Source organism: Cyprinus carpio, chromosome B4 (genome assembly GCF_018340385.1).
Source record: "Cyprinus carpio isolate SPL01 chromosome B4, ASM1834038v1, whole genome shotgun sequence".
Classification (NCBI taxonomy): Eukaryota; Metazoa; Chordata; class Actinopteri; order Cypriniformes; family Cyprinidae; genus Cyprinus; species Cyprinus carpio.
Genome location: NC_056600.1, coordinates 4,854,384 through 4,874,074, shown reverse-complemented (window position 1 = coordinate 4,874,074; position 19,691 = coordinate 4,854,384). Strand labels below are relative to the sequence as shown.

At 34.6% G+C, this 19,691-nt stretch overlaps 1 protein-coding gene across 2 annotated transcripts in view; it reads left to right on the top strand.

The window, feature by feature from the left end:
- Positions 1 to 19,691, top strand: part of tmem63a (transmembrane protein 63A) — a 39,873-nt gene that overhangs the window by 4,482 nt on the left and 15,700 nt on the right. Inside the window, exon 1 of one of the 2 annotated variants that reach the window (XM_042722662.1) lies at positions 14,830 to 14,877. The exons of the other annotated variant lie outside the window; for it this stretch is intronic. The gene's annotated coding sequence lies outside the window, so the exon portion shown is untranslated. Of the gene's footprint in view, positions 1 to 14,829; positions 14,878 to 19,691 lie in introns of those variants that run through there. 2 annotated transcript variants of the gene reach the window in all.

Genomic DNA, 19,691 nt, shown 5'->3' with positions numbered 1-19,691 from the left:
TCTTTAAGTTTAAATGCTTCACAATTTAGTAGTAATATGATGTTTACTTGGCTGTTACTAAGTCATTCCAATAGAATCAAATAATTAATTTTAGATTAATTTCGTTATTATTGGTTATTTGTGAGTGTTTTGTTAAAAAAGGAATACATTTACTTTTAATATTATCCGAGAAATCTAGCATATTTTTGGTTTTTTGTTTTTTTTTTGTATATTTTTATAACCGGTATTTCAAACAAATGGTAAATCAATTTTTGTCAAAAACTTAGTATTTTATATACTTGTATCTCTCTCTCTCTCTCTCTCTTTATAGTAAATAAATATAAAAGTAAACCTAAAATTAAGTTTATATAGTTCTTTTAAATATTTCTTATGTACAGTAATTTATAGTTCAAATAAATTAATAAATAAACAAAAATTGATAGACAACACAAAAGTGCAAAACATTTTTATTTATTAATCATAAATTCAGAAATGTGTCCTGCACTTTAAAATATCATCATCATACCCTTTAACTTTTATTTAACTTAATTTTCTTCATTACAATTATATTTCAAAAATATTTTTTCTAAATTATTATTAATTATTCTAAAAATTAAATTCAAAATGGTTGAAAAGGTGCAGTGAGCTCAAAGCTGTTATTGACACTTTTTACTTAAAAAAAGAAGGGCAAAAAAAAAAATCACAATAATAGACTTCCATGAAGTGTAATGTTAGCCATCCTTACAGTGTATATGATTATTAAATGGGTATCTGAGCATTTATAATTATTTTCGACTCAGATAACATTATAATAATTCTGTTTGTTTATATTATTATATGGTTGAAATAACAGCACTCTGTGTTCTGATGGGATTTCAGAGTCTCTCTGTGTCTCTCTCATGGCTCAAGGAGGGGGCATATTTCTCGGGCCCCTGTCCGTTGCCATGGCGAGAGGTGAATGAAACAACGCCGCCCACGTCACAGCTGCTCGAGCCTTTTCTCTCTCTCTCACTGTGCACATAAAGCCCATTTTAAAGCCTGAAAAGCACATGCAGGGCAGCGCAGGGCCGCAGGGCCAGAGAGAGGTGAATGGCAGACTCTACCTCCACCCCAGCCATGGCCTTTTGTAAACATGCACCCACATGCACTGTTCTCCACACATTTTTTTGCACTTCTTTATAATGCATCTCTGTGTGCAGTGCAAAAAATACATTGTAGTAGTAGTGTCTAAAAAAGCATGATGGTCTCATGATACTTATTGTGAGTGCAGATTGCCAAATGCTCATGAGTTTTGGTGAAACGCAAGGAGCGATCGTGTTAATTGAGTTGTAATTTTAAGATTCAGAAGCTTTAACACAGTCGTGCATGGCCAAGCAGAAAACACATTAGCTTAATAAAGTAATATGCAAACTATGGGCTGTTCAATTACACACCCTAATAACGCATAAACGATGCTAGACCCGTTAAAGGGACGAAAAGGCCTAGCGTTTATTATTATTAAACAGTTATCTCTCTGGTATAGTTCCTCCAATCTGCATTTGAGAGAATAAGAATTAATGGTGAATAATCTGAGTAATAAATTAGCAGTAATTATATCGGCTGGAGTTATTTAATTTCTCATGGCTTAATTAGATAGGACTGTTGAGTAACTAAATGTTCCAATTCAAAACATGATCATCATGGGGATTTTTCGTTTTATACATTTTTTTTTCTCCATAGCGGGAATAGAACAGCCTGGTAACGCTGAGTAATAACTGTCCATGATTCCATAAAGCCCATAATTTTCTTTAATAAAATGAAAATAAATATATAAAAACATAAAATATATACATTCCTACTGAAAAAAAAAGTTTAGTTTTGGCATAGTAACAATTTTTATTTAGAAATTGTTAGTATACATAGTCACAAAGAAGTGGCCAGTAACAGAGTGAATTAAATTTTTGAAGTAGAAAAAACTGAAATGGTATCTTTGTTTTGTAAAACATCAGTAATCTTTGTTTACTACTTCGAAAAATCTTTTTGCATTTTTCATTGCTTCAGTATTTGCATTTAAATTTCAATAAAAACCTCTGAAAACAAATCAATTGCAATTTATGTCATACAGTACGTATATATCTCCATTGTGTTGTGTTTTCTGTCAGTTTGAATGTGTGTGAGGGGTTTGTTTGGGGTTCACCTGTGGTAGATATAAGGGGTGGATGAGCTCCTACAGACCCTCATTCACATGTAATTAGTCTGCACAAAGGGCTCGTTAAATCTGTAATCCCACATGCCTCCTCTCCCTTTGATAGTGTTGGTCAGCTGTGAGCGAATGGCTATTATGCTCCTTATAAAAGAGGGGCAGTTCTGCTGTCTGTATTAAGGCCCCCACTGAGCACGGCAAAACTGGGGTCAATAGCACCCCAAACACAGTCTCTCACACACATACATGCAGCAGAAACACTGGCTCATCACATGTGTCATTAGATCAAACCCTTCAGAAACCACCTGTTTCAATAACATTTTGGTGTGAAAATGAATCTGAAGAGTACTGTTTAAAAAAATAAAATGCTCATGCTTGCAATATTTCACTGAACAAATGTTTAAAATATTAAGTTCAAAAATGTCTTTAAAAACCCATGATCAGCTATTTTTTTATATATATTTAATATCATAGTTAAAATAAGATTCTGTATACTGTATGCTCAATGCATATATTACTATTTAAAAATCTTATTAATAATAGTAATAATAATATTTTTCTTGCTCTGTTTCCTCTTACACCCAATAGCTCTCTCATTTTTATTAGGTAGTTGTTTAAATATGAATACTTTGGAAGCCTGTCAGGTACATCCGTTATTACAACAAGTGCAGAATTATATGTATTTTTCACAAGGGTTTTGAATTTTAATGAGGTTATGATTAAAGCTCCTGCATGCTTCTATCCTTTCTATGGTCTGAGCATTCAGAATTTAGCTCCATGTCTGCTACGATGTTCCTCTAATTTAGAGCATTTGTGAGGATTATGTATTTTCCGCCTGATTGTGACAAACATTTGGCACTGGTTTGAGTGAGTGGGAAAATGACATTGCATCATCAGATTAAGTAGGTAATCCAGAGGTGTCTGTGTCTCTGGCTTTGTGTAGGAGGATATAATGAACACACTAATTAGGGGTATTATTTAGATAATGGGTGTAAATCTTTGTCTGAGAAGCTTAGGCAGTTATGATAAAACTGTAATGTGCAAATCCAAAGTCATTAAGATATTTAGTTGATTGTCCAAGATCTTTGGAAGGCGGCTAACTCGCAGCCTGATAGTGCTGATTGATTCCCCTGTTCCCTGAACTTTTATGACTTGATGGAAATAAAACTTAAATCTCTTTTTCTCCTTGACACTGATGCAAGAGTTTGGTAGTTTAATGGCTGATTGGATTTTACCACCACTGCAACAGACCATTAAAAATCCACATGGGTGTTTTGCTCGTTTTGCATCCTGATCTATTCTCTGAGGATGTGAGAGTATAAATATGTCATGTTTTCAGGGTCGCTGTGGTTTTAAATTTTCTTCCAAATGCAAGCACATGACCTTTTGTTATGTATGCTTAAACCTCAGTGTCACAACAACCTCATGATTGTAGCTAGCACGTTAAACATTAAACTTGAGGATATGCTGCTTCTGATTGGTCAGCAGCTCAATTCAATTGTCATCCAATACAGCTCTGTATATCAGAAATTGACACAACTGAAATGGGTAATACAATCGCAACTAGCACCATCTTTCGTCTCAGTTAGGGATTGTAGTGCAAATGACTTCAGAAGAATTTAGTATATTACTATATTTATTACTATATTTTATATTACTGTTACATTTTTGCTGCACCTCTTACTTTTCATAATTATTAAAATAATGTACTAGTAAAATTTATGGAATTATAGAATATATAGCTAAATTAAAACTCAGTATTTCATGTTAATGGAACCAGCTGACTGTACATAATTTTTGTATTTGCAATATATGTATTTTATCATAGAAATGTTCTAATGTTGGCGTCGATAGCCTCGTGGTTAATGCGTCAACATGTACCGCAACTGCGCTCACAGCGACCCGAGTTCGAATCCTGGTCTCGAGATCCTTTGCTGATCCCGCTCCCCTCTCTCCACCCAGTACTTTTCTGTCATCTCTCCACTGAAAGAAATGTTCTAGAACATTTGAAAATTATCATATGAATTATAGTATATGAACAGCATCAGAATATTCCAACAGTTCTGGAACATTAGAACTCTCTCAATTTAAGCAAGATCCTCTAAATTAGAATGTTCCAGTAATCTAGAACAATAAAATTCTGTTTAAGTAAAATTCAGTAAAAATGTGTGAATTTGAACATCAAAACATCTCCAAAGTTCTAGACCATTCTAGAACATTAGAACTGTCCTTAGAACTCTCAGCATCAGAACATCCCAGTGATCTAGAACAGTAAAATTCTCTTCATGTGTGAATATAAGCATCAAACACCACCAGTGTTCAGCAACAGAACACTCCAAGGATATAGATCTCCAAGGATCTAGTTAAAATTGTGTTCAAGTAAAAATATGTGAACATCGTCATCAAAATACCTTAGTGTTCTAGACCATTAGATATCTATAATATTCTATAGCGTTCTAGAACATTAGAACTCTCCTAATGTGTCCTCAGCATCAGAACATTCCAGTCATCTAGAACAGTAAACTTCTGTTGAAGTGAAATTCAGTAAAAGTGCATGAATTTCACCTTCAAACCACCTCCAGTGTTCTAGAGCATTCTAGAACATTAGAACTCTCATAATGTGTCCCCAGCATCTTAAAATTCTAGTAATTTAGAACAATAATATTCTGTTCACATAAAATTTTGTTAAATGTGTAAATATTAGCATCAAACCGTCTTCAGTGTTCTAGACCATTTGATAGATATACAGTTCTATAGCATTCTAGAGCATTAGAACTCTCGTGATGTCTCCTGACTCCTCAGCATCAGAATATTCCAGTGATCTATAACAGTTAAATTCAGTATAATTGTATAAATATCAGCATTAAAACATCTCCAGTGTTCTAGACTATTAGATATCTTTAACATTCTATAGCATTCTAGAACATTACAAGTCTTCTAGGTTCCAGAACACTCCAGTGATCTAGATAAGTTCTGTTCAAGACCATTAGATATCTACAACATAATCATAAACTTCAGAACTGTAGAATATTAATGTGTGAAGTAAAGCAACAGAACTCTCTAAGGATTCTAGAACATTGAAATTATCTTCATGTATAAACACATCAGTACTCTCTTTATATGTGAACTCCAGCGTCAGAACATTCCCATGTTTCAAGAACATTAATACTCACCTCATGAACCTCAGAAAACTCTTCTAGAACAGGAGAATCTTGAAAGCCCTCGTGGATCGATAAAGATGGGCTAACCTCAGATTAAACCCAGATTTCAAGACCAGTTTGTCTCGCTGGGGATTTATACAGAAGTATATTAGTCCAGATCAATACAGCTGTCTGAACTAGGGGTTAAAATGGTTGTTAATCTCTCCAGTTGAACACTGATGGCCACACTAACAGCTGAAGAAGAGCTGAATCTGTGCATCCAGCACAGGTTAACAGTGAAGCTCTGGTCACACAGCAGAGATGGAATGGAAGGTGTGTGTGTATGTGTGTTTAGCTGTTAGTGAACACTAAATGGTCCAACTACACATTAGAAAGGAATAATACCCCTTTGTTTAGGCCTTTGTTGTGTGTGTGTGTATGTGGGGGTTAAAATACATCTGAGTATATGATTGTAGATTAAATGCATGGTTAAAAAAGTTTGAGACAAACATCAAATTCAGATTTTTAATGCACATTTTTTCTCTTTATCTACTCAAGCCTCACTAAATCGTTCACCACGTTTAGGTCACTTTCCCAAGAGCCTGTCTCCCCCTTCCTGAACAGATAAAAAATAGAGAAAGAAGGGAAAAAAGAATTGAGTGGTTTAAGGCAGGACACCATCTGTCCTCCGCCATAAAGGACCAAGGACATCTTGAAGTGTTTGTGTGTGTGCGAGTGGGAGGGTAGGATTGTGAAGTGGTTTGCTGGCCCAACAGAGGGGCTAGAGGTGAGAGATTTGCAGAATGAAGGGGTGAAACAGAGAAAGGCTGAGTGGCTGCTCACAGAATTCCTGCTAAGAGTGAAGCGGTCTGCTCTGGCACTGGTGCTCCATTTAAAGCTGCCTCTGTAAGTGTGTGTGTGTGATTAGCGGACCCCCAATTGTTAGCGATCTCCTAAAGCTGCCTCTTGCAGCTGTGACCCCCACGACCCTGTGCCACCATAGCAACCATTTAGACCTCCATCCTCTCCCAAAACTCCCCTTACTGTCCAGTGTCATGCTAAAAAGGCCTCATTTTAGGAAGTTGTAGTCTGTTTTTATTAGATTTAAGTAAACATATCCACATTCATGAGGAAAAAAAACACACATTATTATCCCTTTTAAAGAAATATACCATACTAAAAGGTACTTGTAATTTCGTGTCAGCTGCTTACACTTTGAGCTGCCGAAACACACAGTTGATAGATTGAATATAACAACACTGTCTCAGTTATGACAAAGGATTCTAAGTCGTATTAAACATATTTTCTAATGTTTATAGAATTTAACCACTGCTGGTGTGTCTTAAAATCAAGGCTTGAAGTGAGCGTTCAGCTGCTCATGTTTAAAGAAACCTGCTGCAGTTTTCAGCTCATAATATGCTCACAATGAGGACCTTGAAAATAAAGCAATTTCTGTATGCTTGATTAAAAACTCATCTTTGCCATTGACCATGGTAACCATAGTTTTTGTTAAAATAACAAATTCAGCTACATTTACTACTGTAGAACCACAATAGATTAAAATATTTTGACTTAGATTTTGATTCAGATTCAGATTTTGATCCTGGCTCTTATTCTGATTCTGTTCCTAATTCTAACTCTGATCCTTTGATTATGACTCCCAATTCTGATTCTAATTTTGAGTCTCATTTTGATTCAGATTCTGTTCCTGATTCTAATCCTGATCCATTGTTTATGACTCATATTCTGATTCTAATTTTGACTCTCATATTCATTAAGATTAAGATTCTGATCCTGATCCATTAATTATGACTCATATTCTGATTCTAATTTTAGTTCTGATTTCAATTCAGATTATGATCCTGACCTCTTAAAACCATAATAGACTATGGGAACTCTATAATTTTGACTATGATTTTGATTCAGATTCTGATCCTGACATCTTAAAACCATAACAGACTATGGGAAGTCATTACTAATTTGTTATAAATATATTGTTTGTTTATGACTTGTTTTAATTCTAATTAAATCAGATTCTGATTCTTTGATTTTGACTCATATTTTGATACTAATTTTGACTCTGATTTTGATTCAGATTCTGTTCCTGAACTCTTAAAACCAAAATAGACTAATATGGAATCTTCTTAAAACATTGTTCTTCTATAAGTTTCTTGTTTTGATGACAGTGATGGCTGATTTTCAGTAACAATATCTTGAGTAAATACAGTATTTTGGCAGAAGCTATAGTGTTTATGGTAATTTTTTAAGGGGAGGACAGCAGAAGTGAAAAATGCCTCTGCAGCGATACAGTTTGTCTTCAACAAATGGAAAGAAATAAAGATAAATTGACAAAATAGCCGTAACGGAAAAGGAACAAAGTGCCATGACACATGCTAGTGCCATTCGACTATACAAAGCAACTCATGGACACACACACACACACACACACACACACACACACACACATCTAGCACTTCCCAGCAGTGGCTAATGAGATGTTTCTTCTGCTCAAAACAGTCAGAGTGTGTTTAATGAAAAGTGGTGTGTGTGTGTGTGTTAAATGAAAGTGTAATTACTTTGTGTGTATTAACAGATGTGCTCTGTTTGCCATGGTCCAGTGCAAACGGACTGAGGGCTGTTTCATGAGATTGTGTGTGTGCTAATGTGTGTGTCTACGATGGCTGTGAGAATACTTCATAAATGAATTTGCGTGTCTGTGGAGGTCAGCGTGTCTCATAACGACCCTCAGCATTAGCAATAAATGCTAACTCCAGGCCAAAGTATTTAATGTCTAAAACGCATCACCATAAGTGGGCACACTGCAACAGTGTCAGCACCCCAATTCCCCTGCCACTCGAGACTCGAACTCACAACCCTTCGATTGGGAGTCCGACTCTCTAACCATTAGGCCACGACTTCCCTGTGCAGCACCAAGTGTGCCTTAATGTAAAAATTATTAAATGAATTATCGCTCTCTTCGGGATAAATTACGAACCATGGAGGTCGGTGTCCTTCTAAAATACAAACGAATGCAAACAGAAATGTGACGCTTGAGGCTTCACTGAAGATGCATGCGTGTGTTTGTGTGTGCGAAATCTCCTGTCACCGTCAACCCGGAAACATCACACACTGTTTTTCTGGAACGTTCTGCTCTCGTTTCTGACTGTTTGTTTGTGTGCTTGAATGTTAATGAAGTGGGAGCCCTGCCGCTGTTTACAGGCTGGAACAGTCGTTCCAGGAGTCTGACCTCCTTAGAGGGACACGCAACACTTTGTATGTGTGAATGAGGAATGTGAGTGTGTGTGTGTGTGTGTGTGTGTGTAATTATGTGCATTTCAGAATGTGAATGTGTGCGTGTTGGTCTCAGGAAGGGGAAAAAAAAGAGGCACTCACTGCTCCTATTAAACTTGACCCGCAGGCCTGATCAATGTAGCACAGCGTGTGACGGAATGAGAGAGCCGACTTATTACCCTGGAGAGAGAGTTAAATAGAGAGGGGGGGGGGGGGGGTGGGAGGGAGGGGACTTTAGTTAAAGGCAGGATCTTGAGGGGGCAAAGAAAGTGAATGAAAAAATGTGTATTTCTCCTTTGCTGAGTCTGTGTATTTTCATTACTCAGAAGAGAACGCTCTGTATTGAGGTTCATTTTCACACAAGAAAAGCTCTTTGATCTGTTGTAAATTGTGTTTAAAACTGCTGAGTTTGCCCCAGATTAGCTCTCTTGTTTTATTATCTCAGTAGAGATGAATTTAGGGATGGACTGGTCGATGCAGAGGTTTTTCACCACCTTCTTTACATTTCGTTTTCTATGCACGTCCTGATTAATGTAATTTTCATTTTGTTTTGATTTATATTTTGTTGAGCGTGTTTAAGATTATTTTTGTTCCTGGAGTTTGATACTGATTCTTACCGATCTTAATCCTGATTCAGACTCTAATTCTTATAATGTACCTGATTCTAATCCTGATACTTTGATTACGACTCATATTATAATTATAGTATTATTTGGATTCTGAATCTGATTTTGATTCAGATTCTGATCTTGACTCTTATTCTGTTCTTGATTCTAATTCTGATACTGACTTTTATCTTGACTCTGACTCTGATTTTAAATCAGCTTCTTATTCTGTTCCAGATTCTGTTTCAGATTCTTATACTCTTTTTCTGCTTCTGTTCCTGATTCTAATCCTGATCCTGACTGATTATGAATTGTATTCAGATTCTGAATTCGAGTCCTAATTTGATTCTGACTCTGATTTTTTAGATTATTTTGATTTAGCTTCTTATCCTAAGTTTATTTTCTCTTCCTGGTTCTAATCCCGATACTGACTTTGATTATGATTAATATTCAGATCATTTTAATTCTTAGTTTTTTTTCTGATTCTGTTCCTGGTTTTAATCCTGATACTGGCTTTGATTATGACACTGACATATTGACTCTTGATTCTTATACAGATCCTTACTCTTTTTCTGATTCTTTTTCTGATTTTTATCCTGATTCTGACTTTGATTCTGATTTGTATTTAGACTCTGATTTTGAGTACTTTTTTGAATCTGACTCAGATTTGATCCAGATTCTGATTCTTTTTCTCATTCTGTACCTGATTCTAATCCTGATCCCTTGATTATAACTCATATTCTAAATCTGAATTTAAGACATATTTTAAAATTGACTCTGATTTTGATTCAGATTCTAATCCTGAGTCGTATTCTGATTCTGATCCTAGTTCTAAACCTGATACTGACTTTATGTTTCATATTCAAATTCTGATTTTAAGTCTTATTTTTTTTGACTCTGATTTAGATTTTGATTGTGATTCTGTTTTTGGTTGTGATTATGATTCTTATTTTTTTTTTTTACTTATTATTTTTATTTTTATTGTTATTTTAATTATTTTTATTATTTTTATTATTATTTTGTTGCTGATTTTTTTTTTTCAAATTCTGCTTGTGTTCCTGATTCTAATCTTGATACTGACTTTGTTATTTGAAATCAGATTCTTATTTTAAGTAGTAACTCTGATTTTGATTCTGATCCAGATTCTGATACTGATTTTAATCCTGAGCCTAAGTTTGAACTATAATTTGTATTCAGATTCAGAATTTGAGTCAGTTTTTTTTGAGTTTTGATTCTGACTCTGCTTTAGATTCAGATTCTGTTCCAGATTCTGATCTTGATTTTTTTTTTTTTATCTAATTCTGTTTCTGATTTCTATACTTTTTTTAAACTATAAAGCCAATTAAGGTTCATTTTTTAGTACCAGAGCTGCAGAGGATGATCCACTGTGTAATGAGAGCAAGAGAGATGGTCGATCAAGGCAGAACTATTCACCCATAACTCTGCACATCAGGTGTGTGTGTGTTTGTGTGTGTGTACATAGGGCACTGATGCACAAACCAGCTTCTCTCTCATTATCTTCACACAGCAACAGTGGCCTGATTGTCATGGTTGCAGTCATGGCTAAGGTCACCGATACGCCTGTCTGGGGGCGTGGTGGAAATCAGAGGTTGTGCTTTTTATCAGAGGTCACAGTTCTGGGTTCCGACCCTCTGCTGGCCTTTGGCCTGCTCTCACCTGTTTGCGGTCTATGTATCTGGAAAATCTGATTGATTGCCACTCAAAACTGCCACAAGAGCAATCTAAAATACTGTACATGCTCAGTATTTGAATTTCCTGTGAGGTCACAGGAGTGCATGTGATTGTATACATTTCTGAATAATATATGTCGCCCATCTGCATGCGATGCGATTCGAAATCAATTGCACGGTGGCCAATAGTAATTGATGTGGCTTTGAGAGGTAGGAGGCTGTCCCACCCACAAGATCCCACAAATTTAATTTGGAATCAGGGGGCAGAGGAGAGGTGAGTGACTCAATATCTCATTAATTTCAGCGACACACAAACACACACATCACAAATACCCCAGAAATAGACCCCCCACCACCGCTACCCCACATAAAACCTTAGATCTCAAGAGTGGGACTTATTGAAGACCACTTGCCCAAAGTAAATCCCCCCATGCCCTACTCTCCACGCATGCCAGCCGGGTAATGACTTGGCTTGAGTTTTCATGTCTGCCGCTGCCCCTGGGAAGACAGCGAGCACCTTTTTTATCGTAAAGCTCACAAAACAACCCTGGCGTTCTTCAGGAACGCTAAACGTTAAATACTCACTGAAAATTTCCATCAACATCCCGCTCCCCTCACTCCTCCTGCCTTTTAGAGGGTGTGGAGGAGAAAAGGAGAGGGAAAGAGTGTGATGGAGGAAACGCTTCAATGCTCAGAGTCGCAGTGCCCCTGAACTCTAACCCGTGATAGATTGGGTGCTCCTGCAGCGTGACAGACGAGCGACTGATGGAAGGAATGGCGGATAGATGAAGGGAGAACCAGAGAGAGAGAGAGTGAGGGGAAAATAGAAGGGAAAGAGGCTTGAAGCGGGTGCTTTCTTTAATTGTGTACAATGATGTAGATGTGAGGTATTATTTAAGATTTATTGACATATAAACATCTTTCACTTTTACAGAAAAATGGTACAAAAGCTGTCGTGTCGCTGGATTGGTACCCCTTCAAAATGTAAACATTTGTACCTTATTTACCCATTTTAGTAACTTAAAGATACATATTTGTATACCCAAAGTGTCCATATTCATACCTAAATGATTTGTACCTTTTGAAAGGGTACCCAGCCCATTATAAACAATCTGAATTGACAGCATCTGTAAATGCAGATGACTTACCATAGAAAATCATTTTTTCATCTCTCATTTTCTAAAATTTACTTATTTTTTGTTTTGCTATTTTTTTTAAAAGTAAAATTTAAGCATGGAATTAAGTAAAATCTACTTAAGTTATATAAAATTAGCAAAGGAAATAAGTAAATTTACTTTTTTCAATACTCAAGTACATTTCACTGAGTCACGGTTTGTAAACTTTACTCTAACAACATAGCACTGAAAAAAAATGCCATTAAAGCATGTGGTTCACTTACAAGCACGTACATAAGCAAGTAGACAGTTCCTTATTCTTTTTAAGGTAATATGTTGACTCAGTGTAGTTATTAATCAAATGAACAGCAACAGAGACCTGAATACTTGGCACATGATACACAATGACGGTAACAATCAGTAAATAGGGTTTGAGTATGAACCTAACAACAAAAGCAACCATAAAACAGTGTAAATACATCTCGAAAACAGCAAAAAACAATTTTTACCTTAAAAAAATTACCTTATTAATAATTCATGATGGGAACAGCGTGATCATGACTTTGATATCTACTCAATCTTTGTAAAAATAACAAACAGTTTCATGTAAAATATACTTTTAAGTTCAAACTTTAAATTCTATAAGCTTAAATTGAGTACCAATATTGAGTTTATTTATTTATTTTTTTTATTCTTGCCTGAACTAGAAATTACATTTGTTTTTCTGTATTATTTACTTCACCACAAAATCATTTTTAGCAGTGCACTTAAAAAACAATCATAATCTATTTATATACTGATATAATATTGAGTATTCATGATCAAATGATTAGAATTCCACGAAATATTCATGACATCACGTGTTTTCAGAGCACAGAAATGATTCTTCACTAATTTCATCTGAGATCTAATCTTATCAAAATTCTGGCAGTGTGTCAGGCCCGACTCAAGGTTTGTGTGTCTCTGTAATGGAATTTGTCTCACTGCACAGAGTTTAAGCACAGCTAGTGATTCAGTGCAGCAGGGCATCTGGGTCTCTCTCTCTCTCCCTCTCTCCCTCTCTCTCTTCCGCCCTCCGTGGCACAAGCGTCATTTGTTGACTGGCAGGCTGAGTGCCAGGAGGAGCATCAGTAAAATGCTGCTGAATTATACAGCCTTTACGACTCATGCTATAAAGCAGCCGTTTAAAGGAAAGACATTGCTATTTAAAGCAAAGACATAGTGTTGCTGTTTAAAGCTTTTATTGTCCATAAAACAGACTCACAGTGATTGTCAGGGAAGGACCCTCCACTGGACGTGTGTTTGTTCTCATAGGGATGTATTCAGGTGCATGTGCATGTTTGTGCCCGTGTACTATGTTACAAACACACTAAACACACTATGATACACACATGCAAGTATGTGCGTCTTTAGTGATATGCATTAAAACTAATTTAAATAAAAAATTAAGAGATTGAGTCATTTTATTTTGTTTTGTTAAAGAAAATTAAGCCTATTCTAATGTTTTTTTTCATGATTTGAACACGTATCTGTTCATTTATATATATATATATATATTTAATTCAATATTTAATAATATTTAATTTATTTAATAATATAATAATATATATTTTCACTCCAAAAATAATAGAGCCTATTCTTATGATTTTTTCATGTTACATTTTCATGATAATTTTATAATTTTATAGTTTTCCTGCCAGCTTCTGTTTTTACACCAGATTAATGTAATGCAAAAAAATACACATGGCAGTAATTGTTGTACATTCATAATTATATTGTCAAAAATACAACTATATGTACCACATTTCTAATGTACTGTCTTTATATTCATAATTAAAAAAACTTTTTTACAAACTTTTTAAGTAAACTTTTTAAATTTATGATAATCTAATGAGAATGGCGGTTGAGAATAATGGGACTAACAAAGAAAAAAAAACTCATTACAGTAATGAGAATGTGAAGGGATACTTTGCTTAATTGTCAGTAATATAATGTCATAATGCAATAAATAAAAAAAAAATAATAATAATCATCCTACTTAGTTAACACAAGTGAATTAATTATTTTTTTTTACCTTCTGTTTTAGGTTTTATTACATTCACCCGTGTGTGCAGGTATGTGTTTGATGAACTGCTGGCTGCTGTCTCTCACTCTCTGTAAAGCTGTTTAAGAATCTGGTCACATTCTAGACCGGCAGTAAAAGAGCCCTCTCCCCCTCCTCTCTCTCTCTCTCTCTCTCTCTCTCTCTCTCTCTCTCCTCCCTTCATCGTTTTCTCCTTCCCTGTAGCTCTTTCACACTCCTTTCTCTGTGTGCCCCCCTCTGACTCCCCCACCTCTCTCTCTCTCTGTGCAGCTGATAAACCCTCTCACTGCGTTTCCAGGTCTGCCACCCTCACATCAGCTAGACACTGATCTCTGCCAAGCTGTCAATCAAACACAGCGCAGACGACTGATACGCAGGTGAGAGACAGACAGCGAGAGAGAGAGAGGAGAAGGAGGAGGAGGAAAGGGCTGCTAAGGTTTCTCTTGATTCCTCAGCGTCTCTCTGATACACTGTCTCCCCGTTTTATGCTTTTCGCCCCTTCATCTCCTCTCCGTTTCTTGTTTGTGTCTTTTGGTTTTTGTTTAGTCTCGTCTGCCAGTATAAACACACCTGCCTCGTCTTCACAGGTTTGACATGCGGGTGATTGACAGCAGCGCTGAGGGGCGTTCAGTCAGCGCGAGGGTCTGAGAAACTGACAAACAGTGCAGCGTTTTAAATGTCATTCTTCATATCTGTCCACTTCAGGGTGTGTGTTTGTTCAGTATGTATCTGATGGATGCTGCATCCACACACACATACGGCGACCGGAGACCAAAGCAAATCTACTTATTGTGAGCTCCTTTGTATTATTTCTTGCCGTGCTTGACACACAGAAAGCAAATAATCTGGTGCAAGTGATCCGATAGCGAGCCAAACAAAAGCCATATTCAGAAAAATGCCATTCATAATTTTCAGCAGAATATATCAGGGTGTGATATAATAATATGATGGGCATGTTGAATTTAAAACTATTTATATATACTATTTGTCATGTATTAGTTTTGAGACATATAGCACACACTTTAAAGCACTGCAATACGCACCATAACAAGATATTTCTACCCAACATGGTCATTAAAAACTGTTTTCTTGTTAACTAAATGTAGCTAAATGTGACACTGGACCACAAAACCAGTCATAAGGGTAAATTTTTAAAAATTGAGATTTATACATCATCTGAAAGCTGAATAAATAAGCTTTGATGTATGGTTTGTTAGGATAGGACAATATTTGATTTAGATAAAACTATTTGAATATCTGGAATCTGAGGGTCTAAAAAAATCAAAATACTGAGAAAATCGCCTTTAAAGTTCTTAGCAATGCATATTGCTAATCAAAAATGAAGTTATGGTATATTTACGATAGGAAATTTACTAAATTTCTTCATGGAACATGAAGGGTCACAAATTATTTGCTTTGTTTGTTTAGTAGCCTACTGAGAACCACGTCAGTAAATAAATTGGCATGCAGGAAGGCAAACTGCAATTATGTTTTCTTTCCTATGGAATGTTGCAGGAATAGCTTTTTAGGACTTCCAGTTCCATCTTCCTGTTTTTTTTTTTTTTTTTTTTTAATGGGGTGTTGCTTAAATGCCCGAAATAATGTCTGTGGTTAACACACGCTCAAAATATTTTCATGTTTTTTTTCTATGACATAAAATACATCAGTATCACCTCTTGTATTATTGTAGCTTTTACTTGTTTTGAAAAAAGTGGCTGCTTTATTTAGGCTTCAACAATTATACAATTTTTATTAATTTGTGAACATTATCATGATGCACAAAGCGTTTAAGAATCATATACTTTATGGTCACAGAGCTGATGTTCTGCAATGGCCAAAAGCCAATGGAAAAATCCTATTGGAAGCCAGGGTGATAATAACTTCCAGGATGGCCTACAAAAATACAGGGTCATTGCACTCTATTGTGACTCATATCCAGGTCAAACAGCTTCTTGAATGAGAAATAATGAGAATAGTCAATTTCAGTTTCATGGTGACTTTAAATATTTTAAATATGTGTTTAAAAATCCATTATTAAATATATTAAATCTAATGTTGGCTTTAATTTTTTATATATTTTTAAAATGAATATATCTATTGATATTTAATGTTATGTTCTAGTTTTAAATTAGATGTGTAGAATTAAAAAAAATAATGCATTTCTTATCAAATTATTTCAAGTACGGTAAATTTGAAAGTGGCTTTATCAAAACATTATGTTTTAGCCTAAACTAGCAAACAGTGGCAGATGGGGGACTGTTTGGGAAACCATAATCAATTGCCATACTCTCTGCACTATACGTCTGCCACATGTCACCAAAAGCATAACACATTTTCTACAGTGAATATTGTTCCCAAGAAACAGCATGTCAGAAGAAAGTGGATTCAAAAGCAATCAAATTCACATTATTCTAATATTTTAAAAATGATAATAGTGAAAAAACATCAGATTCGATTCGATTCACGATTTATTTTAATTTTTTTTTTTAAACAAAATGATATTTAAGACAAATTATGAATTAAATGTGTCCTTTTATTATTGCTTGGACAAAATGCTGTACATTTCTTTGTGAAATTTAAATATAACTATAATAATATACTAATATAGCACTTGCATATTATTGGTCTTTTGTTGGTTTTGATTACTTCTATTGTACTCATTTTTAAGTCTCTTTGGATAAAAGCGTCTGCTTAATGACCAAATTTAAATAGAATGTAAATGTAAATAACAAAACTAAATTGAAATTTTAAAACAAGCCCCAAATTAAATAAATAAGAAACACAAATAAAATAAATCTCTTCATATAAATGAATAAAAAAAATGGTTTGACTTCAGTTTTGTCAAACTACATAAAAATATCTGCATGAAACTGCAGACGAGCTGAACGAGACGCAGATACACTCTCTGCCAGTAGGTGGCGCTTAAAGCATTTCCTTCATTTCTGCTGTAAACGAAGCTTCGTTGCACTCATGAACTTTAATTATACAGAGGCAAGATTAAAAGAAAAAATACCATCTAAACTCAGACATGCATTCATATAAACTCCTACACCTAAATGAATCGCGATTTGTTTAGCATCTCAACCGATTTGAATTGTCACATATTTGAATAGATTTTTAACCAGCTCGCGGTTAATCGTTACATCCCTAGACGGTTAATGTAAGAGGCCAGCTGTTATGAGCGGTGCAGCATTTAGTGTCCTTGTTAATGCACCCACTTTGCATCCCAGCTAACAAAATATGTTCTAGGAATGTTTTGCTAATCTTCCCATTGAATTACAAAAACATTATTCCTGAGAGTTCTAAGAACATTCAAAACATTTCGTTTATTTATGTTTTAAAAACATTGGTTATGGGAACATTAGAGAAAACATTAAGGGAATGTTTCTTTTTAATCATTTTGCATAAGTTCTTTCTATAAATGTAACATTTTAGGAATGCTACTGAAGACCATGTCATTTTGAATTATTCTATTAATGTTATTAGAATGTTCATTTGTGACTGTAAGAGTGTGACTGTAACCTTGCCAGAACGTTCTGTTACTTTGTGTCTTGCTGAATAACTGATCAGTTGGAAACATAACAGCTGCCATCATCTACATCTGAACAGCTGGAAATGTTCATGAGGTCATGTTCAGTACAGCAATAGCATCACATTCAAATTCATATACAGCATGGCTCTAACCCAAACACGCGAGGCGTCATTCTGTCGGTCTCACCTCAGCAGGGGCCAAAGAACTTCATATGAAACCATACGGAATTCAGCTTTATTCAACCATCCATTATGTAATTACACTCGCACATACACACAGACACAAAGACTTGAGCAAATGATCTTCTAATTGCGGTGGAGCGGTTAAGTGTGTGTGTTGCTGTCCTTGTTGATTAGATTCTGTTTCAGTCTTTGCATCCGAATGTGATGTGTGAGGTGTTAGTGTGTTAGCGCATTAGCGAGGTGTCGGAACGAGGGGCCCATCAGCTCGTTAATGAGCAGAAACGCTAATCGTGTTTCACACTGACACAAACGCAATTAAAACATCTGTACCGTGGCGACCTGATCTCGCATGTCTTTCTCTCCCTTACGCTAATGTTTTGCAAACAGAGAGCGAGAAATTGCCAAGGCCCGTTCACTGTTATTATGACACCTGTCAATCATATTGGCGTTTAAGTCTTAATTCACAGTGTTGACGTCTGATGTCTCTAAACAACAAGAAGAAATTGTGAGTGGTGCTAGCCTGTACAGAAGCGGCTGCCATGATGCTAAAGGGTTCAGGGGGATTGTTAGCAGTTTGCATAGTAATTTTGGTAGTTTGCTAGGTGGCCCCTTGTGTAAAAGAAATAGCTACACTTAGAGCATACTTTTAAAAAGAAAATAATATACTGCTGTCAAATGATTAATCACGATTAATCGCATCCAAAATAAAAGTTTTTGTTTACATAATGTATGTTTGTGTACTGTGGATATTTATTATGTATATATAAATACACACACATACAGTATATATTTTGAAAATATTTCCATGTATATATTTATATTCATATAATTTATATTATATATAAATATTTTACATGTATAAAATTAAACATATTTTTCTTAAATATATGCATGCATGCGTGTGTATTAAATATATACATAATAAATATACACAGTACACACACATATATTATGTAAACAAAACTTTTATCTTGGATGCGATTAATCGCGATTAATAATTTGACAGCACTAATATATATATATACTGTATATATATATATATATATATATATATATATATATATATATATATATATATATATATATATATATATATATATATACACACTGTATATATTATATATATATATATACACAGTTTTGTATGCAATTTCATAATTACATATGGTTAAAGTGTTCAGGCATTTATAGTAAACTATATAAACTTGTTTCTATTGAAACTTGTAGGCTATGTCATGTATATACATTTTAATTTCATTATTTTAAATTTGAATGATTTTTTTTTTACATTTTAATTTTATATATATATATATATAAGTTTGAAATAACACACTACAGTTATAATTATAAATAATTATATAATTATAGTATAATAATATATAACTGTATAATTAATAATGTATACATGTGCTTTAGTATCTATTCAACACATAATTGTACTTATTTAAAGCATTAAAAAACGTCCTTAAAGTGTGATTTAAAATTGACTAAAGTAAAACTTTTATTTTGTTTTGACATTATTAGAAATTGCACATTTTAAAAGAATGTTTAAATATGTTAAACATGAAAAAATACTTTCCATTAACACACTTTAGTGGCCTTTTATTTTATTAATATTATCTGCAAGTACTGTTTTTTAAAAACACACTTTTAAGATTCGAAGTACTCTACATCTCTACAGTAATCTCTACAGAATATTTTTTTTCATATGTGACCCTGGACCACAAAACCAGTCTTAAGTGTAAATAATTTAAAGCTGAATAAATAAGCTTTCCATTGATGTATGGTTTATTAGGATTGGACAATATTTGGCCAAGATACAACTAATTGAAAATCTGGAATCTGAGGGTGCAAAAAAATCAAAATACTGAGAAAATCGACCTATAAAGTT